Genomic DNA, 20,949 nt, shown 5'->3' with positions numbered 1-20,949 from the left:
GATAAAAATATATATATGTGTGTATGCAGATTTGTACCTCACACAATGTGCACATATATAAGAAACTCACAGGATGTTCTAGAGAGATGCGTAGTTTCTATGTGTCAAAGCTTGAAATCCTAAATAACGCAGTTAAACCTATTTGCTGCTTTTATTTTCCCTCCTCCCCTCCTTCGCTCTCTCCCTCCCTTTTCATCCCTTTCCTGTCTTTTGTGGCAAGGCCTCCCTATGCAGCTCAAGCTGGCTTCGAACTCCAGCCTCCCTCGGGCTGAGACTGCAGGTGTGTGGGCTACCGAGCCTATATGGCTGGTTCTCTTACTTTATAATTTCCACTTCGAATTTTTTTTTTATAGATTCCACTTCTTTGGTAAATGGTTTTTCCCTCTGCGTTTTCTCACCTTTGCCTCTCTTTCCTTGCTGGCTATTTTAGGATCCTCGTGGGAGAGTTCCAAGTGCGAGTCACTGCTGACCCTCTTCCCCGTGCTTCCTTTCTGGCCCGGCCATGTGTCTCTTGGCACCCTGGCGTGGTTGTTATTGGCAGCTGGATGCGATGTATAACCAAACCCTGCAGAAGTTATCCGCTTTGTCCCTGCCAGGAGATGTGGCCCCACCTCTGATGGTACAAGAACGGGGTGACCACCAGGTCCAAGAAGGGCTTGCAGACTGGCTCCGTACAAGTTCCGATGTGAGCTGGGGAGAGGGGAGGAGGTCTTCCAGGGCCTGCACTGACATCTTTTCAGCAAGGCTATGATTCCGGTGGGTCCTACTCTGCAATTCAGAGGTCTGAGGCTATACGTATCCTCCATACTGTGAAGTTTAAGAGCCTGAGAAACAGCCGGGAGGAACCTGTTGCTTATGTGACTCAGGCCGATCCTGTCTGCGGTCTGGACCATGGTGAAAGCTTTCCTCTTGTCTGCTCTGATCCTTAGACAGGAGCCTCAGCCTAGAGCTCTAGGCAGGCCATAAAGAAATGCCTACAGAGTGCACGCAAACCTCTCAGATCTCCCTTGGCTGGCATCTGGAGCCTCTGGCCCTGAGTCTAGCCTGTCTCGTTCTCCCTGTTGCTCTCATCAGGAGCTGCTCAAAGGAAACCAGAGGCTGTGAGGGTGTCTGCAGGCTCACACACTCACTACTGAAAGTCATATAGGGACTACTAAGGTGTCCTCTGTACAGGTCACTGAGGACTGGGTGTGCCATGGTCTCCTGAACTCCAAGTCATGGCAGCAGGACACTCATTAGTCCACTTCATATCACCATGACAGGTTGCATGTCCATAGCATGTCGATGGCATGTCCAGCATGTCCATGGCATGTCCATGACATGTCCAGCGTGTCCATGGCATGTCCATAGCATGTCGATGGCATGTCCAGCATGTCCATGGCATGTCCATAGCATGTCCATGACATGTCCAGCGCGTCCATGGCATGTCCATAGCATGTCGATGGCATGTCCAGCATGTCCATGGCATGTCCATAGCATGTCGATGGCATGTCCAGCATGTCCATAGCATGTCCATAGCATGTCAATGGCATGTCCAGCATGTCCATGGCATATCCAGCATGTCCATAGCATGACCATGGCATGCCCATAGCATGTCTCTCCAGTACCCTGAGGTCACAGGAACAGAGGGAAAGGAAAGCCTAGTGGGTATGCACAGGGCCATCTACAAGAGGATGGATGACACAGTCACAGCTGCTCACTGGTTTTACTGTTAAGAACAAGAGAGTGGGTCCTATGGGGGGGCCAGGGTCTGAAATCCATACCCTCCACTCTGTCACCCCGTGTGTCAGTTAGAACACTCTTCCTGTGGCTAATCTGGTAGTGGGACAAGGGCTCGTTTATTTAAGAATTGCATTTCCCTGATGAAGGAGATTGACTTTTGATTTGTTCCTTGGATGTGCGGGGAAACAGGCAGCATTTTAAGACTAGAGATAAATGTGTCCTGGAAAGCACTTATAGGCTCTCCATTCTATAGGGCCCACACTCTGACGTCCTTCCTGATTTCATACACTTCCTCCCTCACCACGTATTAACAATGCTTGGCTGAACTTCTATTGCAGCTGTGTCCGTTAGGTCTCCTTGTGTGTCTAACAGTTTTTCTGTGTGCATTTGTGTCAGAGGCTGCGCACATACAGGTTTAAGCTTGTCACGGCTGTGCTAGGTCTGATACCTCTATCAACATACATGATTTGTGCTGTGAGCCGTTTTGACTGAGATTAGCTCTGGCGGCTCTCTGGTCGTTTCCTCTGCGTCTACGTCAGTCTTTGTTCCTTCGCCGCACATCGGAATTTATGAAAGTGTCTCTTTTAGACAGCACATGATCCGGACTCTGGTTCCACATGTGACCTCGTTCTGCCCTCCTGGTGCGACTGAGTGCAGCTGGGCTCTGTGGCTGCCTCATCTCTAATTCCCACCCCTTTCTCTTCTGCCTTTAACCTCAAGTCAATCAGAAATGCACTCAAGTCCTTGGTACCTGTAAAAAAAACAAAACCAAGTCCCTTCCTGACAACACTCGTGTTTCTGGAGTGTGACCCATACTGGGTTTGGATCCTGCCCCTCTCTGTCTTGTTGGGAACGCAGAACTACTTTGCCCCTGCCCCCTAGCCATCCACTCCCTCAACTCATTGATGCTGGCATTGCTCGAATGTCCCCATCTGCCTGTCCTCTCTGATCTGATTACCTGACCTGCTGCCATGTGGGTCACCACCTTCCCCCAGTCCAGTTGCCAATCCCAGATCTACACCTCTAGGTCCCAGTTAGACCCAAGGCTCCCAGTATAGACCTCTGACCTTAGCTATCTGCGGGATGAGCACTGGGGTTCTGCAGCTGACTGGTTAGGGCTCATGTCTGTCTAGACCCCAAGCAGATGATTCTGCTCCCCATTTGCTCTCTTTCCTCTGAAGAATGGTTCCAACTTGCTTCCTCTGCATGGAGCCCCCATGAGTACCTGGGCAGAGCTCCCCAGGGGGGCCCCTGTGATTACCTGGGATGTCGGGAGCACATGACAGATTGTAAGATGTCAGGCACTCGACTAACTGACTGAATAGACTATTTTTAGCCTCCTAGCTCTGTCTCACTCTATACTGAATCTGAACGTCCTCAAAAACTGTCAACCGGGGGATTTCCTGTGGTGGATCTTCGGTGACTTGCTTTGTGTCTATGCCTATGAATGACATTTATCCCATGGTGACATTCACGGGCGGCAACTTCTCCCGAGGGAACCCTTGCCACCACCTGCACTGTGTCTTCCAGGTCATCAGAGTTAATTATCTCCAGACCAAGTTCTTGGAAAGGGGGTGGCTCCGTGACAGCTGAGTTTGTAAGTCAGAGAGGCTGACACATGACCACACTGTGACCCACAACGTGAGGCCTCAACCTGCTCCCCTGTTGTCTGGGAGATGCACAGAGATGCCCACAGCAGAATAGGGACAATAGCAAGCAAAAAAAAAAATCTCCCGTGGCCAGAAAGTGACATGGTGATTGATTGACAGGTTGACTGCAGCATGGAGGTCATGCAGGCATGGGATCTTTGTCCTGGGTCACTTACAGCCAATGTCACCAGCATTACACCACCCCACCAGCCCTGCTGTGCTGGGGGTTCCACTGACCTGCTAAAGCAAGTATTTCTCATCACCACTACTATGCGGGCCTACTATGTGAGCACACCCAGCTTTCCGTGTTGATCCTGCACATCAACTGGAATTAGAGAAAGACCTTGAGACCCTTGCTGAATAACAGAGTTGAAGATGTCAGACCTGGTCCTTCAAGGTGTGTTCAGCCAACGACATGATGCCTGTATTTTGTGGGAATCCTCTTCTCCGCAGGGAGGAATGGGAGGAGGGACAGTCCCTATCGGTCTGTCATTATGGGATGGAAGCTCAAGTGGGACACTTTACTTCATGGTTTACCTACAAGAGACAGAGAACAGATTTGGCTCCTTGAGATGCACAGCGGAACGTGCAGATTCCTGGGCTCCCTGTTGTCTAAATAAGTCAGGGATCCAGAGGACCCCAGAGGAGGGAGCACACTGCTGGGTGGCACTGGCAGGAAGCCTCATTGGGAGACAATCTCACTCCACCATGATGGTGTCACACTGTAGTGGCATACAGTCCTCTTAGGCTCTGCAGCTCTGGCTGCTATCCGCTACCCCTGGACCTCACCCTGAGCGCCGCAGAGCTGACTGAAACTCATTCTGTATTGCTCAGGTTGATAACGGTACCTGGGGTCCTGAGTAATTTGGAAGATGCTTTCTGTGGCTGGACTTGAACGACAGTTTTATTCTGTTTGGAACTCTGGCTGGTTCATTCTTTCCCTGAGGTACGGTGTCCACTCTTGGTGCCTGGTTATAGGGTGAAGGATCTACAGCGTGGGCTTCCCTTCCTGCTGCCTAGGGTTGCACCAGTTCTAAGACTCTGTGTGTCTGCAGGTCTTTCCCAGCAACCCCTGGGGCTGTCCTAGCACCCGCTGCTAGACTCAGGGTACATTTTACCCTGATTTTTTTTCTTTTTTTTCAGAGCTGGGGACCGAACCCAGGGCCTTGCACTTGCTAGGCAAGCTCTCTACCACTGAGCTAAATCCCCAACCCCTACCCTGATTTTTGAAAAATTAATGTTGCACATGAGGGGTCTTTGGCTTGCATGCATGTCAGTGAGCCATGGATACCTTGTGGCCAGGCCTCGAGGTCAGGTCCCTGGAACTGCAGTTACAGATGGTTGCGAGCCACCATGTGGTTGCTGGGAATTGAACTCAGGACCTCTGGAAGAGCAGTCAGTGCTCTTACCCACTGAGCCGTCTCTCCAGCCTTTCCCCTTACATGAGTTAGCCCTTTATTCTCTGGGAGGACACTGCACCTCCACCTTTGTTTTCTTATCTTTTCTTCGTTCTATTGTTTGTTCCATGCCCCTCGAGCCTCACCCCACTTCCACTGCAAGCCTTGGGCGATGTCTGTCTTTCTGCCGAAGTCCAGGGCAGCTTCTGAGTAGCCATTTGCCTTTGCTTCTCTATTTCTGGCCTTGATCTCTATGCTGGCACTATGCCTGGCCACGAAGCACCTGTGTGGACTGTCCACCCAAGATGCCTAACAGCCACACTGCACTGTTGCCCACACTGGGACCAGTGTCTGTCCTGTGTCTTGTCCCTCCCGGTACCTGATGAGCTTACCTTTAACCTATCTTCAGGGCTTCACTCCTAGAGTCAGGCATTAGTGCGACGCTTTTCACCCAGCAGCCAGAGTGACCTCAACAAGTAGAGAAGATACCCTGTGCCCAGCTTCTCCTCACTCTGATCGAAAATAAAATCCGAGTGGTTCGGTTCCTCCAACCCAAAGCATCCCTTTCCTGTCTCTAAGGATGCAGAGGAACTGCCCTGATGCCCCAGATGTTTACCACAACCGTCTTCATACCTCTGAGGTGAAATTCATGTAGAGTCTCCCCCATCACAGTCCCCAGCCCCAGTCCAAAGATGCTGTCCCTTGACGATCTCAGACCGCAGGTTACATAATTTCTGTACCACTGCTCAAACGTTACCTGGCAGGCCCTTTCCAGCTTGTTCCGGGATGTAGATAGTAGCCCCCATTGTTTCCACTAGATGACAGGAACGGTTAAATTATCTTTGTCCGGTGTAGAGCGGCCGCTTTTGCTCGTTGCTTTAGCCTGGGAACCACTTCCTGACGCCAGTGGGGACCTGGGATGTAGAACGTTCCAGAGGATTTCAGAGCTTCTGATGCTGTGTTTCTAAGTCTCCTTCAGAAGCTTCTGCTCAACCAGCACCAAGGCTAGGTATTAGCAGGGCAGGGCAGGGCTCAGGTCACAGCAGCAGAACTGGGAAGCCACCTGTGACTCAAGCCTACCTGCCTAGTTGGGACCAGATAAGGCTGGTTGTTCCTGGATGACAGAGCCTTCCACCCCATGACTGCCACCAACTTCTTTGCAATGTCAAACAGCTGAGCGGTAACTGCTGTCTTCACCTGGAGTCTGAATGACTGGCCTAGAGCCTGAGGTGCACACACACACACACACACACACACACACACACACACACACACACACACGTGTTTGCACAAATGTATGCATACATAGATACATACGCATACACTTCTGCATGCACACACATGAGTATACACAAATGTATGCATACCTATGTATATGCACACACACTTCTGCATGCACACACATGTGTTTACATAAATGTATGTGTATGTAGATACATGCACATACTTCCATGCACGCACATAGGGAAGATGGGTCAGGGGTTCTGGGAGGATGCCCGATCCTGGATATGCCATAGGCTCAGCAGTCAAGGGTTCCTGACCCCCTGGGATTTCCACATTCTCTTTCTTGGTCTGCTCTCACACTTTGTCTATACAGAGGACACACACACACGTACACACACGCGTGCACACACATCCCATGGGAGCACTGAAATGACGCTTGAAGTAACAACTGCTTGTGGCACATCTCCAGGAGGTGTTTCTAGCATGTGTCAGACTGTGCCCAGTTGGTTAAGTGAGGCAGAGGCACAGGGGACCATGAGCACAGCTGGAGGGACCCCAACTCAGCCCTACCATGCTGCCCGGCCCAGCCCATGATTCTTGTTAGGCTGCTATCAGTGTCTTCCCACCCCCCTCCCGTGCCTCAGTTTCCCCCACATCCCTCTGTGCCTCAGTTTCCCCACATAGAAGTGTCCTCTTGGCTCTGGCTGTGCTTTGGCCCGCAGGCTCTGGTTCCACTTGGTTCTCTGGCTGACTGAGCTGGACATGGAGACCAGGCTGAGGGAGCTGGCCAGGGCAGTCGATACTTCCTATGTGCCTCATTGCAAGGTTGAGACAAGAGCAGGAGAAGGCAGAGGGTGTGGCACAGGCAGCCAAGGAGCTGGGATTTTCCCACAGAGGGAAGAATGCCTGACAGAGGTGGCGCAGGGCCCAGCCGTGCCTTACAGGCCTGGGAGCCACTTCGTGTGAAGCTGCCGGTGACGAGAAGAATCTCCCTGGAACCCAAGTGTTGGCACCAACGTCCTGCCGCGCCTGGAGACAGGTAGGGTGTGGACTCTATTAATGATGTCGCAACTCCAGACACAATTGAGTCTGTGCTCTCAGCTGGGCTGGGCCGGGCAGCATGGCGGGCAGGGCCAGCGGTGCGGCTGTGGAAGGTTTCCAGGCCCGCCACGGGGAGGTGGGATGCACCCAGAGTGAATGATCTTCACTTGACTCCGAGGTTCTCCTCAGTCCTCTCCACCCTCCCCACCTAACGGACACCAGCTCTGGTCCCCAAGCAGATAACAGAAGCAGGACTGGGGGAGGGACAGGGAGGAGAACAGCCAGACCCCTGGCCGTAGTCCTTCCTCGTGCCGGTGGATGCTTTCTCTTATTACTCTGAGGCCAACAAGGTCACTCCAGGAAGATGCTCTCCCTACCCAACAAGCAGCACCCTTACCCCACACCAACAAGCATGCAGGGCAAGGGGGGCGTCTGTGAACCCCCATTAGCTCCACATGAAATGAGAAGGCCTTGATCGTCCTGCCCCCGGCGACAGCAACGGAAGCAGACAGGTGCTTGCTGGGTGGGTAGACCTCCCTACTTTACATTCAGACCACCAAGGCGGTCCCTCCAGGTGCCTGCGAACAGCCATCCTTCCCCTTGCCTGGGAAGTAAACTCCGAGAGTTGTTTCCATAAAGCCAATGGGCTGTGACTGCACACAAGCAAAACTGTCATGAAACGTTATTGCCTTGAGATACGGCGGCACCGGATGGCGGCGGCACCGGATGGCACTGGGTGGTGGGCGGCCAGCTGTAGGAGCAGATGCTCCAGCAAGGACAGGGACAACCCCCGCTGGGTAGACGCTGGGTGCCTTGGCTGCTCCCCCGTCCCCTTCAGTTACTTTCGAGTGTGCTGTGTTGAAGTCACGGCTGCCCACATCCTCAGCTTCTTTCTGGCCCACATGGGTGACTCTGGGAGCTCGAGGCAACTCCAGACGCTGTCCAGGATGCATCCTTCACCCCCAGGTGGGTCTTCCCAGCAGACCACGTTCCTTGACGCACACGGGTGAGGAGGCCATGCTCCCAAGTGGGGGCTACAGGCTCACGTGCTGGATTCTGCATTCGGCCTGGACGCATGGAACCCAGACGGGCAGCTCATAACTGACACCCTCAGGATTGTTCTCAGAACACCAGAAACACAGACAAGGGACCCTGGCTCTGTCTGCTGAGGTCCTACATGACTCCATCAGCATAGAGGAAGGTGACCACTCAATACCACATGCCATGGGTCGGTGCCTTTCGGTCACCTACCACATAGGTCAAGTGTCCCAAGGACAGCCTGGACCTGTATGTGCCCCAGTAAAAGCCTGGCCTCTGGGGCTTTCTAAAAGGCTGGCTCTGAGGCCCCTACAGAGCACAGTGGCTCGTATAACTGGGCTCAGAACCCTGTCTTACGAGGCGGATATCATTCCTGATGATACTAGATGACCCAGCCACTGCCCAGACCCTGGACCTCGGTCACAGCAGGTGACAGAGAGCTTACAGCTGATGGCTCACAGCCCAGGAAAGCATGGGCTGAAATCCAAACTCTGTCACCTTGCTTGGGCTATGGCCTGCACAGAGACTATCAGGTGACCAGTTCAGTCAGACTAAGCCCTGGGAAAACAAAGTAAGGCCGGAGGGCCAGCCCTGAGGAGCCGGGCCCAGACTAGGTATTTTCTTTGCTGTCCCTTTGCATAGTGGGGCTGACAGGGACGTCAGGCTTATGATCCTCTTCCAGGACCACAGTCCCATCCTCCTCCCTAGAGCTGAGGTGCTGAGGGCGAGAGTCAGAGGCTCCGAGACCCACCTGAGCCAGGTGTGTGCTCCGTCTGTCTTCAGAACCCACCGTAAGGTGGTCCCAACCCCATCCTTGGTCCCACATGGAGAACTGGAGATGCTGAATGAGAGCAAAATTAGAGTTCTCAGGGGCGCCCCTGCTGCTCCTCGGGAGAACGGGCTTGGATGGCACTGAGCATGGGGTCGTCTCTTCTCTGGCCATTTTGGTCTAAGATGACCAGGCTGAGCTGGGATCGGGCCAGGCTTGAAACCCAGGGTCCATAGCTGTCTTCCCTCAATTCCCCAGTCATTTATACTGCAGCAGGGGCCAGGCCGATGAGGACACTGGGAACTCACAGACGATCAAGCAAGGCAAAGCTCATGCTGTGACCCCACGTGAGAGCCAGTGCGCCTTACACCTAGATGTTGTGAGCCCTGGTTGGCACTAATTTATTGCAAATTGTTTGGAGAAAGTCAGTTTAATTAAAATCTAAATGAAGCTCCCTGGAGGCCCCTCCCCCCGGCCCTGCTGGGCATAATGAGGAGGCCCGGGCGCCTCACCGTTCAGTGGCACTCCTGGTTTTTTTTTGTCATCACAAAGCCCCGAGATAATAAAATTTATTCATAGAATTCACACTCCAGTGGTGTAAATAAATGCTGGGCTGAGGTACACAGAGAATAGTGCGGAATCCCAAACCGGAACCAGGCGCCAACCCTGTGACCATTTCCTTCACATTTTAATCAAAGCACGGTGCAGCCTCCCCCGGGATGGATCCAGGTTTGCCTTAAAGGATGGTCTGTGGAAGCACCGCTCTTGGCTTGCTTTGGAGTGGACACTATTGTCTGAGGAAAGGGGGTACTCCTGGAGCCCCAGCCTGTGCCCAGATCAGAGGAAGCCCGAATAGCTTGCTTCCTAGACCGGGGTCCTCGCTGCATGCCATGGCCAATCCTTGCGCTCTGTGGAGCCTCGGTTCCCTCCCTTGTAGTAGGGAGCACCTAGACTGGCTGGTTCTGCCATCTGTCCACCTGCCATCTGTCCGTCTCAGGTAAGTCCTCTTTCCTCCAGGTCCCAGCCCTTGGCTCATCAGCTTGCCAGGGCCCTCAGCTGTCCATCAGAGAGAGTCATCATGGCTACGCCGGGCGATCTCAAAGTCCTAAGGTAATCTCATGTGGACGAGACCCAGCAGATGCCCAGCTGCAGTCATTTGCTCCAGACCCCAAGAAACCGAAGCAGAGTCTGTGCTGCAAACCGTGTCACAGGTGGAGACAGATGGGTGGACGGATGGACAGGCGTGCATGGTCTGAGGATAGAGAAATCAGGCCAGCCCTGGGAATTTTCCAAACGCTCCTTTCCTCCGCTACGGTGGTGGCAGCTGATACTGCTCAAGTGGGGCGGGGTGTGTGTGCGCGTGCGTGTGTGCATGTGTGTGTGTGTGTGTGTGTGTGTGTGTGTGTGTGTGTGTGTGTGTGTGCGTGCGTGTGTAAACGCTCCATCCCAGCACATCAGAGGCTCCGCTTCCAATCACCCTTCAGACAGGATTGGAACAAGATGTTACTTGTGAGCCCCACAGCACACAGCATCTCCACAGTCACTGCGCTTCCAGCCCTGAGGACTCCCCAGGGGCCAGGCGCGCTGCCCACACCCTCCCCTTCCAGAACCGGGCTACCTCCCCTCCCCAGGCGCCTGCTGCACCTGTCGCCCTCTCGGAAGCCGCAGTTAAACACACTTCGGGGCTTTTATCATGGCCTTCTCTAGTGTTATGATAAATAATTGAAACTAAACCACATGTGTCAAAATAAACGACCCTCTCGCAGAGGGGAATGAGTCTCTACAGCCTGAGCTATCTTTCTCCCGAGAAGCCATAAAACGAGGGTATTCCCTGAAGAACAGGCCTGGCATCCAGACTTAGAGAGAGTAGCTAAGGACTCCTGCTGGGGTGTGGGGGCGGCTGAAAGTGCATCTTACGGAGCCGTGCGCCCTCATCTTGTGGTGTCATCTACGCTCCAGCTCAAAGGCCAGGTTCGGGTAACGTCACTGGCCAGCACCGCCTCCTGCTCTTTTTCCCATGGGTGCCCAGCCTGAGCTCAACAAATGTCCAGCCATCGGGGCTCCAGGTGGCTGGCAGGCAGTTCTGCACGACCCCAGAGCCACGGTGATTCTGTCCGGGAGCCGGCCACATCTGTCTGAGTAGCGGGTGCAGTGAGCCGTTTCTGTGTGTGATTCCAGTTCTGGGCACAGCTGGGGATGGACAGACAGTCGGGGGACAGTCAGGGCCTAGCACTGCCACATGCCAGGAGCAGCTTCACCAACCTCTGCTGGGGACCCTGAAAGTAGAGGGCCCCATGCCATCTGAACCGAGGGGCGATCCTGACCTGGCGGCAGGGCCCAGGCTGCCTCCAGCAGGCTGCATGCAGATCGTTAGGCCGTGATTTACATTCCCGGCCTCGCCAGGTGCTCCCGCCCACGTCAAGTACATGCGCCGATTTTTTATGCAAGATTGAACGACTTAACGGCCTGAACAAGTCTGATGACAAGACTTTAATTGCTATTTTTCTCCCTCCATCCCTCAAGAGAGCTATATGCAGACATTTAGAGAGGTATTTCATAAAACAGAAAAGAAAGCAATTCAGGAAGTTCCTTGTAAATTTGCCTCCCGAGCCCTGAGGCCGCAGGGTGCTGTTGTGCTGTTGTGTAGGTGGCTTTGATCAGCCTGGCTCCAGGAGTGTCACGGTGCTTCCTCTGGGGTGCATAGGGGTGGGGCAACTCCGGCTTCTAACTGGCCAGTGTCTGGGGGGTCCTGGAGGAATCTAAGACCCAGATTCCAATCCAATGGCCATCTCCAGAGAACTGAGGCTACCTGTGTCGTTCCTCATTCTCCACCAGAGTACACACCCATTCATTCATACACTCGCTAACTCGTCCATGTACACATCAAATGTCTACACGGCCAACGCCTTATACAGGCCTAGGCCATCTGGTCAGCAGTTCTCCCGAATGTGTAGTGAGTGGTAGGGAGGGGGTTAGATAAGGAACCAGCCTGAGGCAGACATACTGGACGATACCCGAGTGGTTGGTCTTGGGATGGGCTTGGGGCTGGGTACAGTGAGCTAGGAGCAGCAGAGAAAGCTGAAGGTCGGGGCCAGGTCCCCACAAGGAGCTGCACATCACTCGGGGGCTGTGGGCATCCATCCGCCTGTGTATGCGGGGACAGCGCAATCAATACCATCGATACTTGACTGCCGTGAAGACGATGCCAGCGCTGTCCGTGGAAGCACGTTTTGTCTGGAAAATGCATAAATTCTTGGGCCGGGGGGGATGGAAGAGGGAGGGAGAATACCAATGACCATAATTTGTTAGCGAAGGATCCCACCTCACCTTTAGTACACGGCATGACAAACACCTGGAGAACACGGGAAATGTATTCAGGAGACCAAATGGAAATCAATCTCTCTTTTCACGAATCTGCAGCCCGCGGTAATTCTGAGAAGCCGCCCCGGCTGTGTTCATTGCTCATTCACGACGTGTTCAAAGGACTCCTCGAGGTTAGAATTCTTCTTTTAAGAAATTGCTCAGGGCAGCGGGGCTCTCGTGAAGAGCTACTGGCTGACACCTCTCATTAACGGCCTCCGAAGGGCTGAGGGCCACTTGGGCTGAGAGCCAGGTCTCAGCCGATCTTTGTCCTGCACAAAGGATGGGCTAGAGGGGAGCACAGCTGGTCAGAGCCTGGTAGGAAAGGACTCTCCAGGGACACAGCAAAACTTTCTATTGGGGCTGTTCATACACATGGGGAAACTGAGTCTGGGGCAGGCCAGGGTACTGTCGTCAGATCCTGATCTTCCTTTCCTCACGGGCTGAGTCAGAAGTCTGTCCTTCGAGCATTTGTGTGTTTGCCCGGCGGGTGTCCAGCGCCCGTCTTGTGGTCAGGTTGATGCTGACCCCACGAGGTTAAGCCAAAGATCAGAGCATCCAGCGATTTAAAGAGAAATGACAGGAACCAGGCTAAGCCCGGTTGTCTGGGTTCCCAGACACACAGACATGCACAAGTGTGCTCCTGCGATCACATGCACACAAGTGTACACACACTCACCAAGCAGGTGTGCACACGTGTGGTATGCCTGCTTACAGCTGCCAATGGCACACTCGGGTGCATATGTACATCTCTGCTTGCACACGTGCTTACCCACACGCGTGTGCGCACACCAGGGACAGAATAGTCCAGGCTAAAGCACGAAGGACGTTTGAGGATGATCCAGAGATTCAAGTCTAGGGTCAGCGGTCAGCAATCAGTGAGTTCCTTGTTCCTCCCAGTCAATCAGAGAGCACAGAGAAGCTGTGCTTGGCCACAGGCCCTAAGGCCCTGCTGCTCAGAGATAGGCTGCAGGGAGGGGTAGGGGTGGGTGGGGTGAAGGGTGGGTTTCTCTTCAGAGCTGCAGCACCCCCACACCCCAGCCCTTGGTTCCTCCTGGTTGTTCTCCAGGACAGGCTTTTGCACCACTGAGAGGGGAGGGGCTGGGCCAAGCCGCCATGAAAGGCCCTTGGTGTGGAGGGACAGGAGGATCCCAGCCCAGCAAAGGAAATATTGAAATTAAATCCTTTCCCAGGGTTGAGGGAACTTCCGTCCTAATTAAATAGAGGGGACTCCTGGGCCTGCTGTCAGAGCCGGCCTGCTCTGGGAGGGAGGAAGCAGATGCTGTCCTTGGAAGGGGAGAGGGAAGGGGCGGTGGGCGGCCGTCCCCTTTGATGCTGATTCCAGGCACACACACACTCATCACGTCTAATTAAGGCCGAGCCTGTGTCCCCTGTCCTGAGGCACAAATCCATATTCAAGGGCTGGGTGGGGACCACAGGCAGGCCTACGTGGGCAGCTGTGAAGAGGAACTCCCCCTCCACACACACACACACACACACACACACACACACACACACACACACACACACACACACACACTGTGCATGCCTCTCCTATACGTGGCCCACTAGCTTTGATGTCTAGCACTGTTCCCCCTCAGCCCTCTCTGCTGAGGAAGGCCCTGATCCTGGAGCAAAGGAGCAGGGGAGCCCAGTGCAGAGCCCTAAGGACAAAAGGAGCCAAATGCGAGTCTCGGAGCTCAGTCCAGAGAAAGGCAGTATAAGCAGGGTTCTAGAGAAAGGGTCTGTCTGATCCCTGTGTGGCTGTAGAAAGGAAGCAGACTCCCGAGCCCCGACCTGCCTACCAGGATCCCGTACACCTATTCCCAAAGCAAGGTGGGGGCAGAGGACAACTCTGAACTTCGGAAAGAAACCATGATCACCCGGGACCTGTGCCTCTCTGGTGAGACCATCTGCAACCAGGCAAACCCCCTATACACCAGTGTTTGTCAAATTCAGGTCAAGTTCAGTTTTGAGAGACCGTGTCTGACTCTGCTGTGTTTTAGACTTCCCTGCCCTCCTCCTTGGTGGCAGCTCAGGTCTCCATGTCACTTCCAGCTGTACTGGACTGTGGGGAACCAGAAGATGACACAGACACGCCATCTTAGATTGGCTCTCTTCTAGCCTGCCTGCCTTCCCCTCCCCCTTCCTTCCTTCTTCCTCCTTCCTCTCCCTTCCTCCTACTTCCTTTCCCTTCCTTTTCTCTCTCCTTTCTCCCTCCCTCCTCCCCCCTCCCTCCCTCCTCCCTCCCTCCTCCCTCCCTCCCTCCCTCTCCCTGACCCCCCTCACTCCCTTTCTTCTGTTGGTAGCTAAGGGCCCTTAAGCTCTGTTCTCATTTCCAAGCAGGGAAAGACCTCACAGTTTTCATTGACATGGTTGTGTGCCACCCTGCTTGATGCACCCAGGGTCTGCCCCTGTGCTGTCCTCAGAACCTGCCAGCACTAGGCTTCTATCCAGGGCCACCAGGGAGTGCTCTCTTGCCTCTGCCCAGTGCTCTCAGCGCCTGTGGAAAGGTTTGTCTGATGTGAGTTAGCTTGGCTGCTCCAAGAATCCAAATCCTGGGGAATTGTTGTCATGGTCGTTAGTACTTAAGGTGGTCTTTATTCTGGGACTAGTGTGTCTTCTACCAGAGCTGTCCCTCTTCCGATTGATTTCCCACATGGTATTGGCAGGCACCGCACGGTGTCCCTTCCAAAGTTAATTTGCTGAAGCCCTGACCCCCACGTGACAATCTGGAGACAGGGTCTCTGGGGTCAAATGAGGTGACAAGGGAGGCTCTAATTTGATAAGACTCTCTGTTCTCCCAGATGCCCCCCTCTCTCTTCCTGTCTTTCTTTCTCCTATTCTTTCCCCTTTCTCTCCTTTCCCTGTCTACCCCCATCCCTGTCCCTTTCCACTGAAGGCACAGGGAGGAGGCAGCCACCTGCATGCCAGAAAGAGGACCCTCAAAAGAACCTGGGCTTGCTGACAGCCTAACCTGGGCCTTCCAGGCTCCAAACCACAAGAAACTCATTTCTACTGTGCAAGCCACGCAGCCTGGCCCCGAGTCAGTAAGGGTGGTGCTGCTGAATACGGCCACACAAGAGGTTCCCTCCAGCTAAGTGTCCCAGCACCACGTCTTCCAGCCTTTCGCTTCCTCTTTGCCCTCGGCATGACCCCACAGCATTCCACCTCATGCCCTTACAAGTTAATCAGCAGCAGACGCCAGGGCACCCTGTATGGACATCAGGAATTGTTCCTGGATTCTCCTCTTTGAGTCTTAACGCTAAGTTCTGGGCCCCTTACGACCACCCCTAACCAGGCCTCTCCATCCTGCGGCACACTGTGGGTCATGCCTCCAGAAGACTTCTCAGGGCTTGTCTCTCTTGTCTCCTTGCCTCCCTCTGTCAGGAATCACAACCTCCGGCCTGCGGTCCACCATGCAAAAGGTTCATGTCTTCTACCGAGGTATGTGGCTTTTCAGAACAAAGGGAAGTCCACACCCGTTCTCTCACGATCAAGACAACTGTCAAGGCCACTTATAGTGGTACATGTCTGTAACCTTAGTGTTCTGGGGGCCGAAGCAGGAGGACTACAAGTTCAAGGCCAGCCTGGGCAGTTTAGTGAGATCCTTATCTTAAGATTGTAAAAAGTCACACGAGGAGAGAACAGAAGCCGTAGCCCAGCCGCATGGGTGCGTGCTTAGCATGCTCACGGCCCCAGGTCCACTCTCTGCCCCTGAAACGCAAAACAAAAACATACAGCTGTTTCACTTCTGCTCATACGCACATCGGCTAAATGCTGCATTGAGGGGCGACACATCCTCACAGATGCGCACCCCGGAAGCAAGGCTGGCTTTACACAGACGAACAGCTGCCGCCAGCGCTCAGGACAAACGTGAGCATCTCCGGCACCCCAGAAGCCCCACGCGCGCCCCAACCCCAGAGGGTGGCCAGATTACCCCAGCCTGGGCTGTTCTGTATCAGAGCGCACAGGGCAGTCTGCCCCTCGCCTGTGGCTTCCTCGGGTCTTTCTGTTCTTTTCAGCATTCCGTGCTGGAAACTACACGCAGCAGTGAGTATCTTCCTCAAGGACAGCCGAGGCATGTCCACCCACGGTCCTCAGGCACGGAGTATCTCTGGCTTGCAACTCCCTGAAGGCAGCTCTAACGGCTTTTGAACACACATGTCTTAGACACCCGACGTGTGGCGCTCTGTGAGGAGGAGGAGGAGACCCAGGGGTGGGAGCGCAGAGCAGGTCTGCTCATCTTGAACAAACTCGGCCTAACCACACAGAGGAGTTGACTTGGGACACTCATGTCTCTGCTGTCAGATTACATATTCTCCCCTTTTCCTTTGGCTACTCATTGCAGAGGTCAGGTCACACAGGGTGATCACAACCTGTGTCCTCCTGACAACCAACAACATTGTTCTCTCTCTCTCTCTCTCTCTCTCTCTCTCTCTCTCTCTCTCTCTCTCGACCTGTGGGGGCCCTGAGGCGCTGAAGTTCCAGCACCCATATTTCTGCCTGTTTTTGATTGATTTGCTTCACCTCTGTTTTAAAGACTGCGTTCAAGTTCTCTCTCTCTCTCTCTCTCTCTCTCTCTCTCTCTCTCTCTCTCTCTCTCTCTTTTTTTCCTTTTCCTTCTAAGCGCGTGTCTTTTGTCAGGTGGGAGCGTCAAGGAGCCTGATGTCTCTGTTTGTTTTTTGGCCTCACTGTGCCTCTGGGCTAGCATCGGATTGATGAGCGCTCCCATTCGGACAGCGCTACCAAATCCCATTCAGTTTCCCCCACCCCCAGCCTGCTCCGTTTTGAGCCATTTCCGCATCAGGAGGACCCTGAGCGTAGCCTGCTCTTCCTAGCCTTTGTTTCGGCCCCATCTTGACAGGCAGGCCTCTCCTCTCCTGTCTACATCATTGATAAGAGTATCAGACAATGCAGGACTGATGTCAGTCCCCCGTGGCGCCGCAGACCTCCCCGCAGGGTTACACGGGGCCATTAGCTAAGGCCTTTGTCTATAATTATATACAACAGGCAGCATTCACTTAGCAGATCATCTGGGATGCACTAACCATTTCATCCTCGAGAACCACGCGGCAGACTCTGCCAATGCCTGCTGAAGTCACAGCAATCACAGGTCCCTCTGCTATAGGCTAAGGACCGTGACAAGGAGAGACAAGGAGGTTAGTCTCACATGATCAGCTCTCAGAAAGCCAGCATGGTTGGGGAAGGGAGGCCTGGGGGGTTTGGTGGAGGGGGAGGTTGCCAGCACTGTATTCTCTCTGCTCTGGGATGAGATGTGTGCTAAGAGCTGATATTTTAAGAAATCGGCAGGGGCCCTTCAAACCAGAGCAGATTTCTCTTGACTGAGCTGAGGCAGGTTGCCTAGCAACCAACTCTCATTACGTCATTGCCAGGCAGATTCTGAGGACTGGGGGTGGGGTGGGGGGGCAGAAATATGAGTATCTGGGAGAGAGAAGGCCACACAGGTAGAGAGGACAGGAGGGTCACTTACTGACTGGCCTGGGGAGGCCTGGGAGGCTTCCTGGAGGAGGTGACATTACTAGTGTCCATGCAGATGGTGTGTGGGGCAAGACCTGATGCATCAAGGTTACTTTCCTAGTTCCTGTGATAAAATACAGGACAAAAGCAACTTACATCGGGAAGTGTTTGTTTTTGCCTGTGTTTGGAGGAAACGGTCCGTTATTGTGGAGAAGGCATGGCAGGCACAGCGTGAGACAGCTGACCACGTGGGTCTGTGGTCGGGAAGCAGAGAGAGATGACCGCTGGTGCTCAGCTCAGCTCCCTTCTCCTCTGTATCCACAGGATCCCAGCCCACAGATGGTGCTGCTTACCTTCTGAGAGGGTCTTCCCTCTCAGCTAAGTCTCTCTGGAAACGCTCTCACAGAGAACAGATGCGTCTCCTAGGTAGGTTGATGCTGAAGTGAGCCATGTCACCTGGGCCCTCCTTTGCGGTGCCTCCCAGACAGAGGGGCTCAGTGCCTCTGAGGTCCCCAGAACCTGTCGAATCAGACAACAGCCCCAGGGCCTCGGCTCTGGGGTCCCACACGCTATCTCTGGTGCCCGGGTGCTGGCTGAGCATGTGCCTAGCTCTAAGAGGGCTCTGTGCACATGACAGCTCACGGCCCGTGTGTCCCTGTGCGACCTTCCCACGATGGCATACATTTACTGGGACAGACAGGAGCCTCTCTGCTGTAGATACCTGGTACCTTACAAGCCTCTCCAACTCCAGGATCCCATCATGGCTCTGTGGTCACAGCCCTGTGGTCATTGTCTTGACTTTGCATGTCACCTTCAAGCACAGACACCATGCTTTGCCTTGCCCAAGGTCTGGCTCACACAGAGGAGGCTCAGCTCTGCATTGCCCCACACTGTACTCTCCGAGCTGACACAGCTTCAGTCCTGTGTCCTGTATTTCCAGCCCCACAGGGCTCCTCTGGATTCCGTGTCCATGTCTACTGGCAGATAAGATGATCATTGTCTAGCCTTGACTGCCTCATCCCTCTACTTCTAGACACCCCTAGGGGACATTGGCCACACAGGTCTGTAACCAGCGAACCCTCCTGGCCAGTCTAAGCCAAATCCACATCCTCGCTATCCCACTTTGTCCTCTCCAAGGCAGACACCCTGGCCCTACTGCATACTTAGGAAAGCAATTTCTTCTCTACCAGCCCGGGTCTTTTGCATATCAAGTACAAGGCTCTGAGGCCAGTGTCCCCACTGCTGTCTACGCCCTAATCAGCCTGTGGGTCTGGAACCTAAGGCAGCAACAGAAAGGTCGAGGGCCCTGAAACAGGGGTAGTCCTGGATGTGGTCACAGTATCCCAGGAAAGAGGAGGCGGGGGGGGGGGGGTTAGAGTCCAGAGGACACGGGCAGGAGCTATCGGAGGACAGACCTGCAGAGCTGGCTTTGAAAATGGGGAAGATGCCAGGCCCCAGAGTACAGGCACCTCTAGGAGCAGAAAAGACCAACTGGGAACACATGAGGCCTGGTCCGGGCACTCACTGTCTTGAAGCCTTTAGAGACACGGTGATTTTAAGTTAGAGCGCAGTGTACCTCAGACCCTCAGCTAATGGAGATCCCCTCCGTACTGACCTCCATGGGACCCTCTCGGGACTATGAGCATTTTGTCTTGGAGACATCTATCTAGCAGTCCCTTGAGGAAACACTGTCTCTGCTTGGGAACACAGAAGACACCCCTAAACAGACAGCTGTCTTGAGAATCTTAGCCGGCGGGCGAGACAGACACCAGGAAGGAGAGACACCCAACAGCCCCGCCCACCCTACTCCCATGTCCCTGCCCACGAGCTGTTGGAGATGCCCCCGCCACCCCACCCCCGTATTCCCTCATCCCTGCATCCCAGAGAGGGGCCAGGTCGGACTCGCACGCATGCGCATGCGGCTTCACTGTCTGACGCTGCTGGTTCCCGGGGAAGCCTTAATCGACGTAGCAAAACAAACATTTGCTTTGGTGATCCACGCTGCGTTAGATGCACGGCATTATTTTAATTAAGCCTGGTGACTGATGAGTCTCAGGGAAGCAGATGCTCGGCTGTATTCAGGTATATAAATAAAAATAACATCAGGCGGGCGGCGGGGCGCAGGCTTTGCACAAGCTGCACGTCATCGCGAGGGAGCCCGTGTGGGCTGCCTAGACCCGGACACGCAGACCTTGGGAAAGGCCACCAGTACTCTGGAGTTCAGCATTGGCCCTGGAGGGAGACCAGGAACACTTGGCAAGTTTAGGCCTCCTCCGGCAGTCAGGGAGGAAAGACTCCCCTGGGAGGAGAACGGGTTTGTGACCTGAAAGACTTGACACCACAACCACATGCCCTTGGGCTATTACCAGGAGAACACAAAAAATCCCCTAGCTGGGACCTTAAGCTCTGACTGGTCCGCTAGGTACCACCTTGGGAGGAAACCAGGGGTCCTTGACTCAACCACATACCCACAGGTGCCCCTCTCCTACAAGATCCCACCCAGTGGTGTGGGGATTAGAGGCTTGGGTATGTTATATTTCACTCCACTTGTATGGTCCTTAGTATAGGTCAAGGGTCCGTCACCCAAGCCCCCTGGATTCTGGGGGGCTCAGATTCCTGGGATTCAATGACACTGTCTACATCACAGCCTCTCTCCCTGTACTTTAACTGTCTCCAGGCATCTTGAACTACCTCATGGACAGTGTGAGGAGCAGGAAAACCACACGGAAGGGCTCCTGTAGCCAAAATAGTCTGTGAGGGAGGCAGGACAGGGCTTGGTGAGCCAGCATCACCAAGTGAAGGGATCACCCACCGGGGGCGTGGTCTCTGGAGTCCTCACCTCCTACTCCTACCCCACTGCTAACTTGGCTTCCACACCATGTGTTTTCCCGAGCAACACCCTCAGGTTCCTTGCGATTTCCTCTCTTTCTCCATCTGGGACTTCATCCTCGGCTCTCCCCCTCCCCAGAGCAGCTTGACGGGCCTCCATCAATTAACTCCACCGTTAACTGAGCGAATAATGATCTGCGAAATTGGTGGGAGTTGCGTTAAGTAGCTTGGTGGTTAACTCTGACGCTGTTGATATTTCTGCTAAAAAATAATTAAGTGCCTCTCATTGGCCAGACTTCAGCTTACAGTTGTTACGCATCTAATAATTTTATCACAAGTCATTTAACTTGGAATTTTGCTTAAATTCACTGCTGGTTTGCAGCTGTGATAGACGCCATCAAAAGAGCCTGGGCTAGCATGAAGGATTGATGCTGTGTCC

The 20,949-nt window shown here is 53.9% G+C and overlaps 1 long non-coding RNA gene across 1 annotated transcript; it reads right to left on the bottom strand.

Annotated features, from left to right (window-relative positions):
• Positions 1-11,315: 11,315 nt before the first annotated feature.
• LOC116905921 lies at positions 11,316-12,633 on the bottom strand. Its single transcript, XR_004388578.1, has 2 exons — positions 12,168-12,633; positions 11,316-12,074 (listed from the first exon to the last, which is right to left on the bottom strand). It is a non-coding gene; the product is annotated as an uncharacterized LOC116905921 (long non-coding RNA).
• Between the last annotated feature and the right edge of the window lie 8,316 nt (positions 12,634-20,949).

Source organism: Rattus rattus, chromosome 7 (genome assembly GCF_011064425.1).
Source record: "Rattus rattus isolate New Zealand chromosome 7, Rrattus_CSIRO_v1, whole genome shotgun sequence".
Classification (NCBI taxonomy): domain Eukaryota; kingdom Metazoa; phylum Chordata; class Mammalia; order Rodentia; family Muridae; genus Rattus; species Rattus rattus.
Note: the sequence above shows the minus strand (reverse complement) of the source record. Positions and strands in the feature narration are given on the sequence as shown.